Below are 13,210 nucleotides of genomic sequence, written 5' to 3'. Positions count from 1 at the left end.
TAAGATACAACGTAGGCCCTGAACACTCTCAAAATACAAGGGTGCTCATGACTGGCCCAGTTTCGCAAAAATTCTAAATCATGTTCCCCAGAATTTTAGGTTTTGTATTATCATGCTTATTTTATTTCAAACAAAAATCTGTAGTCTTCACCTAGCATACCCCGAAGTTCTTTTGTCTTTAAAAAATATCTTCATGATTTTCAAAATTTCAAAAGAAATAATCAGTCTTCCTCAAAGATAAAACAATAATAATTTCAGGAAAATGCTGGATATTATGGCATTTCTTAATCCGTAATGCCTGATAATATTCAGAACAGATATCTTACATCAAATCCAAACAATAAAACCGGGCCGGGTCACTGGCACGCCTGTAGTAAAAGAACGACATGGGACCAGTCTACACAAGGAACAAATAATACAATCAGAACATCCCCGATGTTTTCCATCGAGAAATAATCCTCGGATGTAATTAGTAAAATCCTGTTTATTTTAAAACCGATCACTGCCATTTTTAGTCTTGCGTATTGGAGTTCGTGTAAACACTGATCTTAGAGGCGGAGAATCTACTTTGCTGTATGTCTCACAGAGAGCATGGAAGTGACCTCTCACGTTTGATATTTCGCTGGTTGTCTTTTTTGAAGACAAGATAATTACCACAGAAATCATGTTCGTGTGCGCTAATCATTAAGAACGGTAAATTGTAAGGGCTTATTAAAAACAGAATTTGTAAATATCAACTTCATTTATCTTCCTTTTAAGCACAAACTAACTCCAGTGGACACTAAAATTACATTTTGTAATTATTGGGAAAAAATTCGGCAAACCATTTCAGATTAGAAACTTGTAATGTTTTCTTTTTAAAAAATTGTGAAATACATTGAATGTTGTGCATAAAATTGGATTTTCAAGTATTTTTTTAAGGTTTCGAATAATTAACAGTTCAAACACTTCTTCGTACTTTTGGGATTCCTACATCTACATTTGTCTTTGCAGATGAGACAATGGCGACAAGCGTTGGAATTTTAAAAGCATTCATCTCTTGGGTACTGTTGGAAGTTTAAATCATGCTCTTTCTTCCTTCAGCGCAAATTTGTTATGCCAAATTATTACCGGTACGTTCATACGTTCAATTATTTATTCAGGAACCTGATTGGTTAGCTGTATGTCACAATTACATTTAATCCTGGCTGGATTCATGCTGCAAAGCCCATTCTAAATCCAAGGTCAAGTCCAAAATCAAGTTCAGCAGCGAAATTAGGGCAGCTTCTTTGAACTAAAGCTTGGTATTTTCCTCGTATTATAATGTTCAATAATTATTTATCTCCTGTATCATTGCAAACATGCGTATTGTAGTGTTTGTGATATAAAAGTTATTTCAGAATCTGAAGACACAGAATCCAATCAATAATTCGGTCTGCAACAACAGTTTGGATGTGACTGCCATATTAAAGGATTTATAAAAGAAAGGTTTGTTATACTGGCCAGACTCACAGCAAAAGTGGGTCATGCCGATTACTGGTCTATTCAATATGTTCACGATCTTGAAGAACCCGTATAACAAACACTGTTCTTATATATTTGCCAAGTATAAGTTATTTCGTGCCATAAATGTCGAACCTACAGATCGTATCAGAAATGAAGCTTTCGAAAATTTTGACAAGGTGAATGCCGACTGGTACTTGAACTTTCAAGTTTTCTCTGTATTATAATCAGAATCGGGATAAAAATCTTAGTGGTAAAAAGAATACTCTTTAATGCGTTATATGTCCTGCGCTCGAGATCATCACACTGTTTCGTGCAAAATCGCATTTTTTAGCCAATCCATGCTTGAGACTGTTTATGAAATGATAAATGTCAGAGATTATTTGTGCAGTAGAGAAATCCACAATAACTGTTGACATTGGTGCATCATAAACCATAAACCAAGCGCTGATCAAGAAAATATGCAATAAGCAATCAAAGAAATCCACGCAAATGCTGTGATATAACGTAAGTTGGATAGTTTGTCAAGCTATTGAATTCCTGTGGGCATTATTAAATATATTGCTTTTCAAGAGCGTTTATATGGGTCTATGCCTTTTGCAGTTAGACTCACCGTATAAGCGAATATATGCGGAACCGGTCGGAACTGTGCGCTCTTTGGTCTACCTCAAAAATTTGACCATAAAAGGACGAAGCCAATAACGAAAAGCGCTATTTGATGGAGACATTGAAACATTCTTACGAGTATTAGTCAGTGGTCAGTGAGTTACATGTCTGTAGTTTCCGCCCAAAGCTCAATATTGGAGCTACTCTATCAGAGGTCAGAAGTTAAGGCGTACATAAAACAGGAATCAAGAACACACTGGCGAGCATAAATGATGTGCCGTCTTCCCTAGCACCGCTGAATCAGCTAATGTCTGTTTGTATTTGTAACACAAGGTGACAACGTGGTGGAGAATATCCTTGTATCTGCGACAAAGTGTATTATTATTTGTTATTTCATCCCAGAGAAACGCTCCAGCAAATTTTAATATATTTAACGTCTTACGAAAACACAAAATCATAGATTCGTGGAGTTTACAGTCATTTACCATAAATATTTACGTTAACTGAAATAATTATTTATATTTCCACTCTACCTTTGTTAATTCTTCATGACTTTTCTAGGCGACGAGTACTGATGTAACCAATATTATTTGTTATAGTTTATGATTCAAAATCATGGCTGATGTTTGCAGTTGTACTGGCATGATAACGGATTCCGAAATATACTAGGTGACCTTGGGTGGCATTCGATTCTACAACATAGCAATAAAAACGTCCACTCTCTGCCTTCGTCATTCTTATCGCGAGATTTTGTTTGAATGGAAAAATACTCTATATAGCATGATTATTCGCTGGCGTCACGAGCAAGGGTTATGTCGTACACTGGGATAATGTAATGCATGGCGCCAATCAGTGTAGTACGCTATAGACTGATGTAATTGGGTCAACCCATGTAGTACACTGAAAATCGTGTAATTCAAGCACTACCCAGTGTAGTACACTGTTAAATGGTGTAATCCACGTGCTAACCCGTGTTTTACACTACAGAATGGTATAATTTATGTGTCAACCCATGTAGTACAAAGTAGAATGGTGTGGTGCATTGTGTCAACAAGAGTCATACACTGTAAAATGGTTTCTCTCCTTGAGAGTATTTTCTGAGCTTGACTAGAAACGATTATCAATCGATTGTTTTTCGATATAATGAATCCGACAATCGATACGGCTTTTAGTGTAATAAGCCAGACCTAATAAGGATACTTCTTTGTCTGGATTGCAAACTATCGATTTTTTATTTTTTGTTTTAAAGTTTTATACCCATGAAACCGAAACTTATACTTAAGCGAATGGTGTGTGTGTGTGTGTGTGTGTGTGTGTGTGTGTGTTGCTCTTTGATTTTTTATTACATATTTTTAACGTAGCTTTAACCACCTTTCAGTCATATCGCTATGATGTCTTAAGTGTGACAGTTTAGATTGCCTGTGTTTGTAAATTTGTAATGTACCTTTAACAAATTTTCAGTCATATCGCTACGATTTCAGTGTGACAGTGTATAGTGATGTCTACCACTGGGTCATCATTCTGCAGACACAAAGCATGATGTCCCACCCAGTCACATTATCCTGACACTAGTCTGACCAGTCCTACCACTAAGCTCTTAATGCTGAGCGCCAAGTGACACAGCTGCTAGTACCATTTCTATAAGTCTTAAGGAATGACTCGACCGGGGTTCGTACCCGCGACCTTTGAGGCCGTCGCTCTAACCACTAGGCCAACGGAGCGGTCAATATAGGAGGTCCAGTTACCTCGATGAATTTTCCCATAAATGAAAGTATGAGTGTATATTCTGACTTTTATAAGTATCGCCAAAGCAATAATACTGAACGTTATCTAGACAAGTTCAAAGTCATAGAGAAAAACAAGGGACAAAGCAAGGAAAAGGATCGGAGCATATTTTCACTACCTATGCATCATGTAAAACATCCTTATTTCTCAAGTTCCTATGTAGGGGCCCCGAGTGGCCGAGTGGTCTAAAGCGCTCTCCGTCACGGATCACTGCCGTCTCACCTCTATCTGCGTGGGTTCGAGTCTCGGGCTCGGCCAATGTGGATATGTGAGAAAGCTTGCCGGTAGCTTCTCGTGGGTCGGTGGTTCTTTCCGGGATTTTCCCGGGTTCTTCCTCCACCATTAATACTGGCCGCCATGTATAGCCTATCTTGTGCTGAAAAATGGCGTTAAACCCTATAACAACAACAAAATCAAGTTCCTATGCGTGTTTGACAGTGGAGTAAGTAGATGTTACCTCTTTACCGGTACGGTACCGACAACACCGGCGACCCTGTCTTTCCAGTACGATTGTACCGGCAATAAATGTCGTACCCATACAGCGTACATAGCCGTATCTGTTTATTTGCACCGCTGGAATATGAATATGTTTTCCATTTTGAACTTCGAAGAGAAATATTTTCATCATTTATCACATGACTGCTATCTTCTCCTAACCTTCAACTGCGATCATAATGTACGTAAGCTGGCAAAGCTCCCAATTTCCATCAACATTTGAGACTGTATTCACAACAATTAAGACGGGCATTAATTGCAGCCCACTTTCATCATACATCTTGCATCTGATGACATTAATGTCCCGCAAACAATACGTTTTGATACAGGTACATATTTTGTAGTCCGGTGTCGAATCGAAAAGCTTTTGCTCTCATTGTTATCTTTTTAATTCCTCATATCATTCGTATCTGTAAACTTAGTTCCAGATCAAAGATGAATCGAGGACTTTATCATTGCTTTTGTCAGTCTCATTTAATCTTGAAGATAAAATATACTCTTCCTGCCCAGACTGCATATGCATAAACAATTTGCCGATACCAGTGTAGGGATAAATGGTAACAAACAGGCCCACTTCCAGATTCTTTGCTTTGTGCGGAATTATTTGACTCCACCCCCTAAACAAGGACTGACAACATCGAAATCATTATAGAGCGAAAGACCGGCTAATAAACAACTAAACCAGTCTGGCAACGTTATTACCGACCGATGTGAATGTTATTATTGTTTACCTTGAAAGTGCGATTTAGCATGCTTTTTTTTATTTATTAAATTTTATTTACGGAAGGCTCACAAGGTTGTCTGGCGCACCAAAATTTGTGGCGCCTTGTGTTTGTTTAACTTAAAGTGCCGGATTACCAAATAGGCAGAGCAGGCACCGGTCTAGGGACCCGCGACAACGGATCAAAATAATATTGATAAAACGTATTAGGTGATAATTTGCGAGGGTGGGGGCTAAGATTTCAACTGCCTAAGAGCCTCCACGGGGTTTAATCTGGCACTCTTCACTTCCTTTTTTTTCCACCAGGTATTTTTTAAGGCTAGCGATTGCATATCAGCTATCAAACCCACGGCATGGCTGGTCTAGTGGAATAAGATATAAATTTGAATATCACCGTTTAATTCCGTTGTAAATCGATGAACGAAATTCGATTGGCTAATACTTGAAGTGAGACGCATTTGTCAGTGAAGAGAACTGGAGGTAATCATTGTGATGATTCCCAAATTCGTAAGAATCAGACGAACAGTCATCTTAGCTATGAAGAACAGATCGGTAGTTATTTAAAATAACAATCTCTATGTTCCAGCCATCAATTAAATACCTGTAATATTAATTTTTATGTTTTCCCTGCAACTTTCTCTTTAAAATGTTCCAAATAGCTTCAAACTATTGTTCACGATCTTGTTAGTGACAAAACGTCAGTGAGTTGTTGTGATGTCGCTGAAGTTATAGTGACCTAATAACAACTATGAGCTTGAGGGCAGTTCAAAATATATACAATTTACATTTAAGCATTCGCAACTTCGAGATAAATTCTACGGATCATACCTCAAACGCATGTCGATCACTGCTTTCGACAAGGGCCTTAATGAGAAGTTGGCGAATGCAGCATGCTACGGTTCCATTAGTAAATTCTCTATACCTCGGAGGTATATTTTTGTATTTCAGAAATATCCGAATTGGTCAGAAAATGACATTGAGATATTTTTTGCATGCAACGGATAAAGTCGATCGAAGATTAATTAACACTAATTTTATTGACCTGTTACTTTTGTATCATTGCCCAATGACGTACCAAGATAGCTGACTCAGGCTGGTCCGAAAGTAGGATTCGAACCCGCACCATTTTGTTCATGAGTCTGACACGCTAACCACAGGCCCTACTATTTTTTTTAAAAGTCAAATGCGTGTAAACGTAATTTAAGGTTTATACTAAAGTAAACGTATCTTTCAACGCGCTTTCTTCAGGTGTAGAAATTTCCAAAAATTGCTGTTTTCTGTGTCTAAAATTTGCATCTATAAACTTGATCAAATACGCCATTTTCGCTTCGTTTTCGTTTAGGATTGATAGAAAAATCAGCCTTTATATGCACCATTGTTGTTAAAGAAAATTCCACCCTTTTGCATTTGAGTTTTGGGTCAAACACGAAACTGCCTCTTTTGTAAGTTTTATGCTACGTCGATAAATATGAAAGATTGAACTACTATCCAGACTAGATTCAACTTTTCTATTTGATGATTTATACACCAAATTTCAAGAAAAATGCAGTAATGAAGTCACGCTTAAATATATCAGGTAGGGTCAACATTTTAATCGTAAGTAGTCTTACGGCGTTGATAGAATCAACCGTAAGTAGTCCAACTGCCTTGCTAGTATCATAGTGCAATGACGTTAATTTGTCTTTACAATAAAAACATGTCTTTTATAATGGATGTTAACCAGGAATTTGGGATTTTTGTTTCTCTGAGAATGTCAAAACCATTAAAGATTTAGCATTGTAAGCAAAAATGCCTGAAGAGTTTAATCTAATTTCTCGTCCCCTTATCCAATTAATACAACTAACAGGATACCTCTGATTATGACATTTTCGCCAACACAGTGTCTACTGTGGTAAATTAATTGGGTTCTAGTCTTGCAGCCCAAGCTGGCACAAAGTATCCTCGTCACGTGGATTCTTGATCCAAATCATCTGATCAAAAGGCGAGTAATGCAAGACCACATAGAAACACTAATTTGTATTAAAGATCCAGAAACTTCAATATTTCACTTAGGACTACATTTCCTGCGAGACAATTAAATTCAGCGAAACAATGTACGTATTGTGGTAACACATAACATATGAAATCCATTGTTGTCAGTGTCCAGCAAGGAAGGTTACGTGCAGATACTGCCATGAGGCGGGCCACTTTGCAAAGTCTCTTGAACCCAAGCCCGTTCGTTTCAAATAAACAGGGAGTAGACAGGGTACAGTCGTTATAACGCACAAGATATTTCTTCTCAAGCCCAGTATTTAACCAACGTAAATCTTAATATTAAGTCGTTACTAAAGGCATTTAATTTGTCAGTTCTAGGTCAGACATGAGTTTTATCAATTCAGATCAATGGACTCTAAATTTCAGTTAAAGTCCAGACTTAAGCCATTTAATTGGTTAATTCGTCAGATCTAATAGTAAGCCAATCAGATTACTGGATTCTAGACTTTAGTTTAAGTCCAGACTAAAAGCATTTGATTGGTCAATATTAAGTAAAACTTGATTTTCAGCACTCGGCAAGCTGACAATTCTGCAAGGACTGTCCATTAACCTAAATGGCCACAATCACGTTAACTTTAAGATTGGCTAGCTTGTCGTTCCAACACTTCCAGATACAAATTCAATCATCAATGTTCTGATTGGGAATGTTTAGCATGATTCTATAATTATGAAAAATTTGACCAATCCTTTTCCGTTTTGATGCATTACGGGTGTATCTGGGGAATGTCCACAATTCTTTTCACTTGAATGCATTACGTGTGTATCAGGGGGAATTCCCACAATCCCCCCTCCTTAGATACATTGCATTTTGTATCAGGGGAATTTCCACAATACATTGTGTATCAGGGGGAATTCCCACAATCCTCCTTCCTTAGATACATTGCATTGTGTATCAGGGGAATTTCCACAATCTTCCACCCTTAAGTACATTAAATTGTGTATCGGGGGAATTCCCACAATCTCCCTTCCTTAGATACATTACATTGTGTATCAGGGGATTTTCCACAATCCTCCTCCATTAAGTATATTACATATGTATCAGGGGAATTTCTACTGTTCTCCCTTTTTGGATACATTACGGGTGTATATGGGGAATTTCCCCAATCCTGGGCGAAATTAGTTCATATCTCATATCTCATTAAAACACAGGATACTGGCGCTTCATGATCGGACGGTCGAAGTGTATCTAGGTATTATTTTTGTTATCTTCTGATTTATGGTACGACTCTTGAAAGTTCCACCTAAAACAGGCAAGGATTTCTAAGTGGTCGATCCCTTTTGTTTCAGATTCGTAAGCATACACTGAAGCTAATCTAAACGTATTTCAGTTATGTGGCTTAAAAGTGGAACAGTCAATCTCAAACAACTCATTAAAATACCGTACTATTCGAAGTTTACAACACAACATAAAAAAAACTTTTATGATTCCAACATTTTGCAGTATCGCCCTCGCTTATCCTGTAGTGTCTAAAATGGACATTAAACTTTGCCTCTTTACAGAAATTTCTAATACATGATTAATAATTATAGGTGTCATGTCACAATCAAACATACTTAATATATGGCAAAATTACTTATCTATATCATTATGAATGTTGTATCCAACATGCTCTAAATTATGAAATAAGATTATGTTTCCATTTTCATTGGCCTAAGTGGTTAGAGCGTCCGCCTCAGATGCGGGAGGTCGCCTGTTCGAACTCCGGCTGAGTCATACCAAGGACTTATACAAATAGTAATAACAGCTGCATCGCTAGGCGCTCAGCATTGAGAGGTTAGTGTTAGGACAGGTCGGCCTGGTGACAGGATAATGTGACTGGGTGGGACATGATTCTACATTGCAGCATGACCTCCCAGTGCTCGACATCACTATAAACTGTCCCGCTGCAGACATCGTAGCGACAAGACTGAACATTGTTAAAGCTACGTTAAAATCTCTCTCTCTCTCTCTCTCTCTCTCACACACACACACACACACACACACATGCACGCACACACACACACACACACACACACATTCATACTTAGTAAAAGCAAAGTTAGACAAAAATTGTTTTTATCCATCCTCATCCTTGTTAACACTTTATAAGGGTTAATATCTAGCGTCCCTAGGGACAACATGTGTTTTGTAATGGACAGTTTAAGGTTTAATATCAGGCATCTTTTGGTACAACACGTATTTGGTAATGGCCGGTTTAATGTTTAACATCTAGCATCTCTTCATCTTCGCTGGCCATGGTTCCGATAACCCTATCTACATCTTGGCATATCGAGCAGATATTGCTGTGCTTCTGTGGCAAAATTAAGTTGTTCAAATTTGAACACTGTTCCTACGTGATCGAGACAAGGGAAGCACGCTACTTAAATGGACTGATAAGCAAGCACTTTTCAAGTGTCGGTCCGTGTTTGCACAAATACTTTTCACTTAAATACACCTGTAATGGCTTCCCTCTGGAACATAGTGATACTTTCGATGTTAAACTTAAAAAGCATCCTTTTCAGGTCAATTGCAACCACCGTTTTCGGCGGATATACAATGCAGCACGCTATTGGTTAGTTGGCATTATATACTATGGGAGGCAACACATGAAATCCAATAGATGTCGCTAGGATAAAGTACCAATATATATCTTCGATCAGCCAAGGTGTAGATAGGGTTATCGGAACCTTTGCTATCGAAGATGGCATCTCTTGGGACAACGTATTTGGTAATGGCCAGTTTAATGGTTAATATATAGCGTACCTAGGGACAGCATGTGTTTGGTAATGACCAGTTAAAGGTTTAATATCAAGCATCTTTTGGGACAACTGGTGTTTGGTGACGGCCAGTTTAAAGATTAATAGCTAGCATCCTTGGGACAACAATTGTTTGGTAATGGCCAGTTTAAGGTTTAATATCAGGCATATCTTGGACAACATGTGATTGGTAAGGGTCATTTTAAGGTTTAATATCTAGCATCTCTTTGAACAACATGTATTTGGTGACCGCCAGTTTAAAGTTAATACCTAGCATGACTTGGGACAATAGGTGTTTGGTAACGGCCAATTTAAAGGTTAATATCTAGCACCTTAGGGACAACATGTGTTTGGTAACGTCCAGTTTCAGTTTACAGAGAATGGCCAAGGATTCTAAATTGGGTACATTTTTTAAACTTTCTTTTTCTTGGGTTAATAATAGTTGCCTCTTATTTATATTTGAAAGAGCTAATTTAGGACTTTGATTTATTCTGTTTCTATCCTGTTCATCCAGTTAACAATTTTTCAGTCATATCGCTAGCGTGACAGTTTATAGTGATGTCTAGCACTGGGGCATCATGCCGCAGACATGTAACATGATGTCTCACCCAGTCACATTATCCTCACACCAGGCCAACCAGTCCTAACACTAACCTCTTAATGCTAAGCGCCAAGCTAGGCAGCTGTTAGTACCATTTTTGTAAGTCTGTGGTATGACTCGGCCGGGGATCGAACCCACGACCTCCCGCATCCTAGGCGGACGCTCTTACCACTAGGCCACCGCAGCGGTGTTATCTTCAATGCAAACATCAGTTTATCTTGCATCCTTTGAGAATGTACAAGAGCTTTCCAAAACATGTTCTAATCCTATACATTTATAGAGACCCATGAACCATAGGGATGTGCCCCTTTTTGTCTCTTTTTTTTAACACGTGTGTATGCAAGAGAGGCCCGAGGGAGTTCTAACGGATGCACAGTACATACTCACTTATACGTAGAGTAAAACTCCGAATAAGATAGTCCCTGATCTGTCGTTGCATCATACGCCGGAAGATCATAGTTTATGTTGTTTTTCTTCGACTGGTTATTCTTATTAAACTGTTTTGATCGAGATCTGCCGGCGCTTTCTGTGACTGCAGTTTAAGTCTGTGCAGTTTATATTTGGACTCGACTTATAAGGGTGTATAATACGGAAACCATAATTCATTGGATTATGAATGTAAACAACAGGACGGTGACGTTACGTACACAATCTAACGTCAAAACATAAAGGTGCATTACATATCACTATCGACTAGGTAAGCAGCAAGCAACAAAGATCCTGATCTGCCGTTACATAATGCGCCTGCAGATCAGGGTTTAAGTTGTTTGTTCTTCTGATTACTCCTACCACATTGCACAGACCCGGATCTGGATTGCGTCAAGCTACGGCATATCTGGTTCTGTGCAGCTTGCAGTTGGACACATGATATATGCTAGTAGAAACGGTATAAGATTTCGCTAGTAATTAACACTGAATAATGACACAAACACTGGTTGGTTGTATTGCAACAGTATGATCTTTTTCCCGCTCTAAGTTTAGAAAGGTTTTACAGTATTTGGTATACATAAATTTCTATCTGACCTGCACTGACCGTTTTCCTTCACCGTTCGGATGAAACAGGGTAAGTCATACGATTGACAATTTACATGCCCTTTGATTCTGTAATCTTTCCCTTCATCACGTAGAAATAGCTCGATTTCAGCACATATTTGCACGCTATACAATGCTTCCCACAGGGTACAAACCCTTGCTCTTATTTGGTGCGAGTTGTAGATCGTGTTCATATGGACTAATCATCTTCGCTAGCCAAGGTTCCGATATATGATAACCCTATCTACATTGATGGGGTTTTCATATCGGAACATTGCTGGCGAAGATGTTGGACTAAAATGTATCTTAGGTATCTCGCTTAAAAGTTATAAGCGGAGAATCTGGGAAGATCTGAGTTAGTGTTTCTGATCGAATTTAAAAAAAAAAGTATTTCATATAAATTCGGTCGCCCATGAGAGAATGTTAGGGCAAGATGTACACTGTCGGTTGTCACATTAGTTTTTAACAAAATTCCCTATAGATCTTTCTTATCCAACCTTTGCATTTATTTCTCTACTAACTGCAAGGGTTAATTCTATATTTGCAAATTACTGTGTATACTCATTTAATAGTCAAGTCTAAATGCAAACATTACAGACGCTGACCTGCTGTCGCATAATGCGCCGACGAGTCAATGTCTATGTTGCTTGCTTTACTGATTACTCCAACAAACTGCAAGGATGCAAATTTCAATCGATCTATGAAGTGCGCATTAACTTTGGGCCTGAGAACAATATATTAGATTTACTGGGACAAGTGCTTGTTAAATCACTATACTACAATGGTCTCTAATGTCTGTGTCGGGAGAGGAAGTGATTCTTAATTAAGCCTTCGTTTACAGAACCGTTAGACGACTAAAAAAGGGACGGTTACCTTCGATTTTATATCGAAACTGTCAGATTTTAAATTTTTAGATCTGTTGTTTGGAATTATATAAGTCATGCTGACCACAATTTTTGCGCCTATTTATAAAAGGGCGGTAAATATATTTAATCCTGATTGGTTACGCTAAATAAGGGGCGTGGTTCCCACACGAAAATTCTTTGGGGTTAAATTGCCTTCATCGAAAGAAATCTAGTCAGTCTGCAATTTTCATGCAGGAGTGAAAATATAAGGGACTACGAGACAGAATTGGGAAGAAATTATCTCGCAAAATATTGGTTAAATGGAACGAATGACTGGAAAGTCAACGGACACAATTTTGGCGGTAGAAGTGAACAAAGCTTGAAAGCACAAGGTATATGCGTCAATTTCATGTAGTTCGCTGATACCAATATAATGATTTTCTTGAATTTAATTGTTTATATTTGCATGAATTTATTTGTTTAAATCCGTAGATCGACTTTCTTGAAATGAGTGTAACTGTGTTTGAGTTAATCTAACTGAAGTCGTACAATGATCTTCGTTATATAAGTTTGGCGAATTGTTTGAATTTGTCGTCTTGTTTGTATAGGAAGTGGGTATTCTAAGAGTTCATGCATTGTTTTAGTTGGTATGAGTTACGAGAATCCGTTGAATTCACCGATTTTAGATGATTTTAAGTATGCTAAAGACTTAAATGTTTGTATTCGCTGAAAATAACGTTGTAAGTCATGTAATGAATTTCATTTCATTCATTCGTGTAATTGAGATGAGAACGGAATCGTTATGTCTCGTGTAATATTAATGTGAATCAGTATTGAAATAGCCATTAGAAAGTACATTAATCTTGTGAAACG

General features: G+C 37.9%; 1 protein-coding gene across 1 annotated transcript in view; it reads left to right on the top strand.

The window, feature by feature from the left end:
- Window positions 1-13,210, top strand: part of LOC149779074 (uncharacterized) — a 77,991-nt gene that overhangs the window by 64,245 nt on the left and 536 nt on the right. The gene's annotated exons all lie outside the window — the stretch shown is intronic.

Source organism: Sinohyriopsis cumingii, chromosome 17 (assembly GCF_028554795.1).
Source record: "Sinohyriopsis cumingii isolate HCF-2022 chromosome 17, ASM2855479v2, whole genome shotgun sequence".
Classification (NCBI taxonomy): domain Eukaryota; kingdom Metazoa; phylum Mollusca; class Bivalvia; order Unionida; family Unionidae; genus Sinohyriopsis; species Sinohyriopsis cumingii.
Note: the sequence above shows the minus strand (reverse complement) of the source record. Positions and strands in the feature narration are given on the sequence as shown.